The following is an 11,052-nucleotide window of genomic DNA, read 5'->3' on the forward strand; positions in this document are numbered from 1 at the left end:
TGTGGGATTCATCTCCCAGAATTCCCCCTCCAGTCATGTTAGCTCAGGAATTCTGGGAGTTGAAGTCCACAAGTCTTAAAGCTGTCAAGTTTGAAGACCCTTATCCTATTGGTTGGGGAATGCCAGAAGCTGAGGATGACTCTTGCTGTCCCCTCTCTTGGGAAGTTTGTTGCAGCTTCTCACTAAATCCTGCTTGGGTTTTTCTTCAGCATTATCCAATCTTTCCGACACGATTTTTCAGCATGAGAAGTAAAGACTTACCATTCCCAACAAACCTGCCTGAGACCTAAGAATAGCACTTGTGGATCTGTTCTCCAGGCTAGATACTGTAAATACCAGGAGATAAGATGTGATTGTTGGGATTCCAGCAAGAATCTGACTATCTACCATATCTGCAGCAACCGTCCATGAGTCTACAAGCTGCTCTTAGTGTGGATTTAATGTCTTAGGTCTAAGGCAAAGTTCATCACCATTTTCATTCAGCTCTTCCTCCGGGATGTCTGGCTTTTCTTTCTGCCAGGGGGAGTCTTTGCTTGAATTGCAGACCTCCTCCCTCAAAGGGTGAGTGCGGACTCTGTTCTTCTGATGGCCCACTCGCTTGAAAACTGAGCAGATCCTAGGACAAAGTGTAGAAATAAAATGTCTTCCCCTTCAAGTAAGGACATTTTATACCAGGTGACTCGGCATAATTTCCTTATATTTCCATTATAGATTGTCTGGTAATCCTGCAGCATATAGTATTATTATTATTACTGTGTTTCCCCCCCGAAAATAAGACCCTGTCTTATTTTTCTTTTGCCAACAAAAGAGCCACCAGGTCTTATTTTCGGGGGAAGTCATCCACTGACTAACCTCGCTTGCGTGCATCGCCCCTGGCTTTCTTTTGCTGTCAGAGGCCTTCAAGAACCTCTGTGGCTGGCAAGAAAATATTGGAATGTGCTGAAATGAGTCGATTGACATTTGAAATTAGAGAACAAGTGGATAAACAATTTTATAAAATTTGGGACCTTTTCTATCGATGGTTGGATGATAAAATACAATAATAGAATATTTAGAATTTTAGATAATAATGAATATATAAAGAGATTTTTTTTCTTTTTTATTTGATATTACATCTATAAAATGTTTTCGGGATAGATTTGGTATGATTATATGATTTATAATAAAATAAATTAAGTAAATTATAGTTATCTCTCAAAGTATGAACGAATAAAATCATAGTCAAATGATTGTTTAATAGTGATACTAGGGTATATAATTTCTGATTGATAATATGAGTTATTATGTAATGTAACTGTAATTGAGGCTACGAAATGAATGCACAAAAACTGGTAAACCAACCGACACACTGTTTGTATATCTATGAAAGAAAGCTGGATGTTTTTATGTTTTGTTTGTTTTGTTTGTCTTTAAAAACTAATAAAATTGTTTTCAAAAAAAAAAAAGAACCTCTGTGGCTGGCAAGGCTTTCCTGAAGGCCTCTGCAGCCAATAACAAAGTTCTGGATCGATCCAGAGCTTTGTTATCAGCTCCAGAGGCCTTCTGGAAAGCCTTGCCAGCCTTGCTGTCTGTAGAAGGAATGGGCCAGCCAGGCAGGTGTCAGGGTGTGCGAGGCCTGGCTACAACTGTCCAAAGGAAAGTAGTAGGGCAGCCCCATCCCCCATCCCCACCCTACCTTAATTTTTACCTGTGCACTTGAGTGGGCAGGATCTTAATTAGGGCTTATTTTGGGGGGTAGGACTTATCTTGGATGCACATGCAAAAATCAAGATAGGACTTACTTTCAGGGTAGGTTGTATTTTCAGGGAAACAGGATATTATTATTATTATTATTGTTGTTGCTGCTGCTCTTCATTGCACACCTGGATATTCAGAGTGGATTTGGCAAGAGCACCTGCCTAATGAGTCCTGCCCAGGGTTAGGGTTTTTGCAATTGACTGGTGGTGAATTTGCTAATGCCGGTGGTGTTCAGGTGGACAACCCGCCACAGGCGACTTGCCACGGCCAACTCACCACGAGACAACTCATCGTGGGGCAAGAGTGGCACTAATATTGAAGAAATGGTGGAATAGATAGAATCATTAAAGAGGGACAAAATGAAGTGTGAATGACAAAAACTAGAATATTTTAAAAATTAATTAACTCAAATTATTAAATTGTCCCGCAATGAGTTGTCCCATAGCAAATTGGCTGTGGCAAATTATCCCATTCTGTGTTCAAGCAGGGCTCCAGTTGTTTTGTGATGATGATAATTGTTGTTGTTGTTGTTGTTGTTATTATTATGGTTATTACGGTCATCTCAAATATCTGCTGAAAAGCCTAAACATGGTTTGGAAATTGCCACCCAAGCGAGTATGAGGGATCAAGTGGGCAATTAGCCTTGAGTCCTTGTGCAGTTGCAAGAGCCTTAGGACTGCCCCCTGCCCAATTTCCCCAGAACCTTAGTTTGTTCCCAAGAGAAGACAGTCTGTGTTATACAGTAAAGAATGCAGTGAAGTATTCGGCTTGAACCCTCAGGTGTAGGTCTGATTGCTTGTGCCTAGGGGAAACTGAAGGGTCTAGATTATTTCTATGAATTATTCATTTATGTCTTCCTGCGTATTCTGTCTGGATATATTAGGTTATAAGCAATAATTAAAGTAATTGTTCAGAGTATTGCAGGGTAAATTCAGCACCAGAAAAGTAAACACAGATGGCTGAGGCTTCATTTAACTTCTTTATAAACACATAAAGTAAATTTTACAATACTAGTTGTAGATTTCTCCAACACGGAGCAAACTCAAACAGAAGCAGACATGTTACAAGGTCAGAGCAGAGCAGCAACTCAACTTAAGCAGGCAAGCAAGACACACAGCAGAGGAAAGAAGCAGTTTCACTTTCAATACTCAGAACTTAACATAGCTTTGGAGCTGCTGAGCTAAATATAGAGCCACGCCTAGGCTACTTTTAGTTTCAGTTTCCAAATAGTCCTCATTGGCTGACTTAGTTGCTATGCCTATTCATTGGCTGACCTTGTTACCATGCTCATGAATATACTCTGGCAGTAATTATGAAGTAGAAATGTATCACAGGATCATCAAGTTGGAAGGAATAAGGTTTTCTAGTCTAATCTTGCTCAAGCTGGTGATCCAGTTCTACAGAGGAATTACTGAGTCTGTCATCTGTACCTCTGTAACTGCTTGTTTGGTTCTGCAACCCAACAGGACAGACACAGACTTCAGAGGATAATTAGGACTGCAGAAAAAACAACTGCTACCAACCTGCCTCCCATCGAGGACCTGTATACTGCACGAGTCAAAAAGAGGGCTGTGAAAATACGTACAGACCCCTCACATCCCACCCAAGCCATGCCCACCACCTAAGCCACGCCCACCACCCAAGCCACGCCCACATATCTGATTGTTAAAAATTTGAATCCCACCCCTGCCCAAATCCCACTCCTGGCTGTGGTTTAACTCTTTCCCCATGGTCCATTTTCCTTCTTCCTTCTCCTGGCTGTGTATTGCAAGTCCTCAGTCAGCGAACTGAAGTTCCTCATTACATAAACCAGAAGGCAAGAGAAGAAAGGAGGAAGTATGCTAGAATCTCCTGGGAACCAGGTGAGGTAGCAGCAGGGAAGGGAATAACTGGTGAGAAATTGAAGCGGTGCTGCCTTCGTTTCACAGAACCTGACTATAACCAAGGGTGAGGATTTTCTTTTCCCAAATCAATTAAACACTGTTTAATAATTATAGTTACTTGCTAGTAAGTTGAACAAGATGATACGCGAGAAGAGTACTACGCTCCTGTGCTCGCCACAGAATGCCCTATATCACCAGGCTTGAGATTTTGGGCTTGGACAACCTTGAATTGCGCCGCCTATGGTTGGACTTGAGCGTAGTACACAAAATTATCTGCTACAATGACCTACCCATCAATGGCTACTCCAGCTTCAACCGCAACAATACAAGAGCACACAACAGATACAAACTCAATGTAAACCGCTCCAAACTTGATTGCAGAATGTATACACCTTCAGCCACAGAGTGGTCAATGCCTGGAATGCACTACCTGACCCTGTTGTTACATCCTCTAACCCCCATTCCTTTAATCTTAAACTATCCACTATTGACCTCACCCCATTCCTAAGAGGTCTGTAAGGGGTGTGCATAAGTGCACCATCGTGCCTACCCTCCCTGTCCTATTGTCCCCATTTATTCGTACCTATTTCCTCATGCTTATACCTATTAACTTGTAAGCGATTGACAAAACAAATAAATACAAAATAAATAAAACAAAACATATAACCAACTTGGTAAAAGTGCAGGTACATTTTGTCTTCCTTAAAAGAGTCATCCCAGAAGAACAATAAAACAGCTTCAAAGCAGGAGTGGTATTCAGCTGGTTCTGACCAGTTCTGGAGAACCAGTAGCGGAAATTTTGAGTAGTTCGGAGAACCGGCCAATCCCACCTCTGATTGTCCCCGCCAACCCCATCTCTTCTCTGCCTCCCATTGAGTCCCAGCTGATCAGCTGGGTCTCCTTTGGTTGCCCTGCCCAGGAGAACGGAGCTGGAAAGCAGGTTAGTGGGGTGGAGCAGGGAGGGGGGATGTTGCAGTATCCTCCCCCTGCCATGCCCACCAAGCCACGCCCACAGAACTGGTAGTAAAATTTTCTGAATCCCACCACTGCTTCAAAGCACTCTCAGTTCTGGCTTTGAGGTCAGATTGCGTTAAAAGACCTTTCTCACGCAGTATCTCCCTCCTTTTCACACGAGCAGAAGGAAGCTGTGCCAAGGCCCTCCCCACCCACTCCTGCCTCCTCTCCTACCTTCTACAGAGAGTCATGTTCTCCGGCAAATATTGTCATCTGCCTTAACCCAGCTGACATCTCCCAGATCTCTGAGGGCCGCTCAGTTCTCCAACTCCCTCCAGTGTCCTCTAGGTCATAGGTGACATCACAATTGCAGGCTGCATTCACTCCAGGCAGGGCCAGCGATGGAAGCCTGGAAGTGGCCCAGAAGGCAGCAGCTGTGGCTGACCAAGCCTGCCCACAAAGCTGGCCAGAGGCGTTTTCTGTCCCTTCAGAAACCCAAGGACATTTCTTTCCTTGACGCTTTCAGGAGTAATTCTTTTCATTCATTCCACACCCCAGGAAAAAAAAAAATCTTGACCACGGTTAGCGGTCAAAGAAGTGAAAGAAGCAAAAGCGGAAGGCAAAGAAAATTCAGGTCTTTACTCCTTACATAAATGAGGAACTTTTTCCTTCGTGGGTAGAACATTTAGCTGAAGCGGTTTCTGAAAAAAAAAAGCAATAAATAAATAAATAAATAAATAGAGCCCTACGGAGATTCTCTGTCATTGCAGGTCATGAAAAAGTGCTTCTTCAAAAAGGCAGCTGGACTTTGTTGTTTCCTTGAGGACTTTTTGCTTCTCGTCTAAGAAGCTTCTTCACACTAACACACACACACACACACACACACACACACAGAGAGAGAGAGAGAGAGAGAGAGAGACAGACAGACAGACTTTTGCAGATTGGTTTCAAATCAGAGGTGGTATTCAGCAAGTTCTGACCGGTTCTGGAGAACCAGTAGCAGAAATTTTGAGTAGTTCGGAGAACCGGCAAATCCCACCTCTGACTGGCCCCACCCCCATCTATTCTCTGTGTCCCAAGTCCCAGCTGATTGGATGGATCTTCTTTGGTTGTCCTGCACAGGAGAACAGAGCTGGAAAGGAGGTTAGCGGGATGGGGAATGAATGGAGATTAACCTTGTCGCTTGTATCCTAATGAGTTATATTGACTTTTTCCTAGTATGATTTGATGGCTTATTGTACCCTATGACTATTATTAAATGCTGTACCTGATGATTCTTGACTCTTGACGAATGCATATTTTCTTTTATGTACACTGAGAGCATTTGCATCAAGACAAATTCCTTGTGTGTCCAATCAAACTTGGCCAACAAAAATGAATTCTAATTCTAATTCTAGTGTACTTACATTAATAAGCCATTGCAAAGGGTCCAGAGATATAGCAGTTCCTTCAAGGGTTGCTATTAAACAAAAGACCCCATCTCATCTCAAGCTGCGTATCTTATACCTTCTTTTTTACTGACATATTCATCCCACAGTTTCACTTCCTCATTCTTTCTTACTTTTTTACTTTCTTACTGACTGCCACTTTCTGTAAGCACCTGTGTACGTTTAAAGCTCTCAGACACTTGTTACTTTCCGCTCATTTCCCACAGTCTCATTCTTCCTGCTCTAAGTACGAGGGAACTGTGGTCAGAGAGAAGACCGAATCAAGCATCGATCCTACATGAAGAACAGCTCATTACCCAGGGGGGAGGGATTCTACCGGTTCGGATTGGTTCGGGTGAACCAGTAGATCCCGGTGATCATTTGGCCCTGCCCACCTGCCCCTGCTCTAAAAATAAAGGTAAAGGTTCCCCTCGCACGTACCTGCAAGTCGTTTCTGGCTGTGGGTGGGGGCAGTGCTCATCTCCGTTACAAAGCCGAAGAGCCAGCACTGTCTGAAGACGTCTCTGTGGTCATGTGGCCAGCAGGACTGAATGCCGAAGGCACCTGGTCCCTATTTTTCTACTTGCATTTTTTATGTGCTTTCAAACTGCTAGATTGGCAGAAGCTGGGACAAGGAACGGGAGCTCACTCTGTTCTGCGGCGCTAGGGTTTTAAACCATCGAACTGCCAACCTTTCTGATAGACAAACTCGGCATCTTAGCTGCTGAGCCACTGCGTTTTATGTTCCTGCCCTAGAGCAGGGGTCGCCAACCTTTTGGACCGCAGGGACCACCAAACTCATAATTTTAAATCCCATTGACTAGAGACCCTGGGAAAATCGCCCCCAAAGTCTGCAGGAAAATCCCCCACCCTGTTTTCCTACTGATCAATCATTCTTTATTTGGGATCACAAGATACCGTCTCCAGCTCTGTTCTCAGGGGAGAGAGAGAAAAACTTTGGGCTTCATGCAAGGAAAGCAGCAGAAGCCGCTGAAGTCTTTCTTTCTCTCCCCCAAACTCTGCCAGAAATGAGTCTTTGTGAGACTTGTCACGCCAGAGCAGCCTCTTGGAGCAGGAGGCCTTGCAGGGTCCCAAGGGCTCATTTCTGGCAGAGTTTGGGGGAGAGAAAGAAAGACTTCTGCTGCTTTCCTTGCATGCAGCCAAAAGCAGAAGAAGAAAGAAGCGGAAAGAAGCAGCCCAGTGGCCAGGCGAGGTACGTGGGACAACTGGGGCAAGTTCCCCCCACCGCCCTTTCCCCCCCTCCTCTCACTACCTCATGTTGTCTGCAATGCAAGCGACGCAGGCCTTGTGTTCCCACGGGCCATGTGGGCTGCGCAGCCTTGTGTTCCTGCGCAGCTTGGATTAATTGCTTTGGGGGTGACATTTCTCTGCAGACCACCAACATTTTCTCACGGACCACCAGTGGTCCCCGGCACACTGGTTGGCAATCACTGTCCTAGATTGTCCTTTATTTCCATGTTTTGCAGGAAATGCACACTCACCAAACCGGTTGTTACACTGGTTGTACCCCACCCGTCATTACCCAACCCTTCAATATGGTGAAGAGGAAGATGCTATCACACAACTGGAGACAGACCAACCACACAATACATCCCATACTCCCCAAAGACCCGGAAAACAGTTTTTTTTTCTTGCTTTTTTGAAATCGATGCTCCCGTTAAAGGGAAGGAGGCATCTGCCAGGGACCAGGGACGTGGTTTTGACAGAAGTGGCCTGGATGTTTTTTAATCTCCCAAATCATCTACAGATAATCCTCAAGTTACGACCACAACCCAATTTATGTTGCCAAGTGAAACCTTTGTTCAACGAGCTCGCCATCTTTTATGACTTTTCTTGCCACAGCTGTTAAGTGAGTCATTGCATTCGTTAAGGTGGGCGACCCAGTTGTTAAGTGAGTTTGGCTTCCCTTATCGACTTTGCTTGTCAGAAGATCACAAAAGAGGAACACGTGACTCTGGAACAGTGCAGTGGTCATAAATGCGATTCATTTGCCAAGTATCCTAATCTGGATCACATGACCATGGGGATGTTGCAACAATCGTTAAGTGTGAAAAACTTTTCAGTGCCGTTGTTACTTGGAACCGTCACTAAATGAACTGCTGTCATCATATGAAGCTATCATACGCCTTTTTAACTCGGTTTAAGTCTTTTGAAGGAGGATTTCTTTTTCTGTTCCTGTGTTGCAGCAAACGGGCCTCCTGTTGCCCTATTACTATTAAAAAGGTGTTCGTAATAAAGATACGGGATAATATCCTTAAAAATCCCATTAAAAAGGTTTATTTCTTTTTGCAGCCGCAATACCTGCTTTGACCACCGGATGGCACAGGTTTTTTTGTATCATACAATTAATATTGAGGCTGTAGCTGCAACATTCTGGCTGAGGGACAGAAAATTGCGCCATCCCATGGTCCAAGAAGGAATAGCAGCCACAAAAAGAATTAAACCTTCTGAATGGGTTTTCAGAGGTTATTATGCTGTAGGTTAACACCTTATTAATATTAATATGACAACATGAGACCGAACGCTGCAAAAGAGGATCAGAAACAGAAATCCTGCTTCAAAAGCCTGAAACTGAGGTAAGGCGGCTAGGATGGTTTTAGTGGTATCCGTAAGAGGCAGAAAACAGTGACATGCTGTGGCCAAAGCAGGTATAGCATCCTCAAATAGAATTAGGGTTAAGTTTAGGGTTAGGGTAAAGTTAGTGTTAGGGATTAGGGTTTGTGTTATAGGTATGGTTAGGATTAGGGTTAAGTTTAGGGTTAGGGTAAAGTTAGTGTTAGGGATTAGGGTTAAGGTTAGGGTTAGGGTAAAGTTAGTGTTAGGGATTAGGGTTTGTGTTATAGGTATGGTTAGGATTAGGGTTAAGTTTAGGGTTAGGGTAAAGTTAGTGTTAGGGATTAGGGTTAAGGTTAGGGTTAGGGTAAAGTTAGTGTTAGGGATTAGGGTTTGTGTTATAGGTATGGTTAGGATTAGGGTTAAGTTTAGGGTTAGAGTAAAGTTAGGGTTAGGGATTAGGGTTAAGTTTAGGGTTAGGGTAAAGTTAGTGTTAGGGATTAGGGTTAAGGTTAGGGTTAGGGTAAAGTTAGTGTTAGGGATTAGGGTTAAGGTTAGGGTTAGGGTAAAGTTAGTGTTAGGGATTAGGGTTTGTGTTATAGGTATGGTTAGGATTAGGGTTAAGTTTAGGGTTAGAGTAAAGTTAGGGTTAGGGATTAGGGTTAAGTTTAGGGTTAGGGTAAAGTTAGTGTTAGGGATTAGGGTTTGTGTTATAGGTATGGTTAGGATTAGGGTTAAGTTTAGGGTTAGGGCTGGAAGGTACCTTGGAGGTCTTCTGGTCCAACCCCTTGCTTACATAGGAACCTGTATAGCATTTCAGACAATCTCTTGTCCAATGTCGTCTTAAAAACTTCCAGTGATGTAGCACCAACAATTTCTGGAGGCAAGTTGTTCCACTGATTAATTGTTCTCACTGTAAGGGAATTTCTCCTTAGTTCTAAGTTGCTTCTCTCCTTGATTAATTTCCGTCCATTGCTTCTTGTCCTGCCTTTGGAGCTTTGGAGAATATCTTGACCCCTCACTTCTTTGTGGCGACCCCTTAGATATTGGAAGACTGCTATCATGTCAGCCCCTAGTCCTTCTTTTCATTCAACTAGACATAGCCAATTCCTGCAACCATTCTTTACATGTTTTGCCTTTATGATGCCTTTATGAGATACGAGGGTTGGATCATGTGGTTGCCATTCAGATTTTCCCAGCCAGCTTCCAATTTGCAAAGTCACTGGGGGAAGCCAGATTCGTCTAACAATCTAATAATTCACTTATAACAACTGCAATGGTTCAGTTAACGACCCATGCCAAAAAGGTCATAAAAGTGAGTGTGGCTCACTTAACAAACAGTCTTGCTTAGCAATGGAAATTCAGGCCTCAATTGTGGTCATAAGTCAAGAACTACCTGTAGTTCTGTATCAAGGTTAACTTTATAGATATGCCTTCCCTGTTGGTATCCTGCTCACCATACGAGCGTCTTCCACATTTCCTGAAATAAGGAAGATGCTCTTCTGGTCTGAATTGGAACCTGGTACTTACATCCCCATGAAGTGCCAGCTGGGACCTCTTGCTCCAAGCAACCTCATTTGCAAATTGTCATGTGGGAAGAAACATCCATCTGGCTCAGTCTCAAGCTGGGAGAAAGACACTGGAAACATGGAGGCTGATTGGAAAGATGGTTCAAGGATGAAACAGAACGACATGTGACTCTGGAAAGCTGACCACATGCAGTTGAGGGTGGGTTTTTTTATACCTTCTCTGAGCTTTGCACTTGAGCTTCCTGTTCCTGTGCAAGAACATGTTTTCTATCGGCTGCTGTAGGGGTTATGTAGGGGTCATAGCTGGCTCTGTCAGTTGTCTTGAGCTGTCTGATTTGGTTGAAGTTTGGACTGCTGAGTGAAAGAGGCTTGTGTTCTGAAAGGGTGCTGGGCAATTCCTATTATGGCTAAATGGCTTTGTCCTGGTTTGGATTTTTGAGTGAGGGGTGCTGGTCTGATGAAATTACCTAGTTTGGTTATTGAAACGTCTGCAAAAAAAAACAAGCAAGCTCAGAGAGCACCCAGGACCCCTCATGTCAACCCTGAGCTACAAATATTCTCCTTTATCAGTACTGATGATGTTACCTAGTTGGGTAATGAAATGTCTGCCAGAAAACAACCAGGTCCAAAGAGCACCAAGGATCCCACAGTCCTCCTCCTCCTTCTTTCTGAAAACTCCCCTCATTTCTAGCACTGATGATGTTACCTAGTTGGGCAACAAAATGTCTGCCCAGAAAAACCACCAAGCTCAACTAGCACCAAGGACTTCACGGTTCGATCCTGAGCCACAAATATTCTTTTCCGTTGATACCTCGATCTCTGGGTTTCTAATAAAGTCTGTGTTTGCAGCTAACTCTTTCCCCCTGCTGGGAGGCTGAATTTCAAAGGGTACATAATGAATTGGTCCTCATTTACCGACCTCGGACAGATGGAAGGCTGAGTCAACCT

The sequence above is a fragment of the Pseudonaja textilis genome, chromosome 6, assembly GCF_049901715.1.
Source record: "Pseudonaja textilis isolate UNSWEBS1 chromosome 6, rPseTex1.2, whole genome shotgun sequence".
Lineage (NCBI taxonomy): Eukaryota > Metazoa > Chordata > Lepidosauria > Squamata > Elapidae > Pseudonaja > Pseudonaja textilis.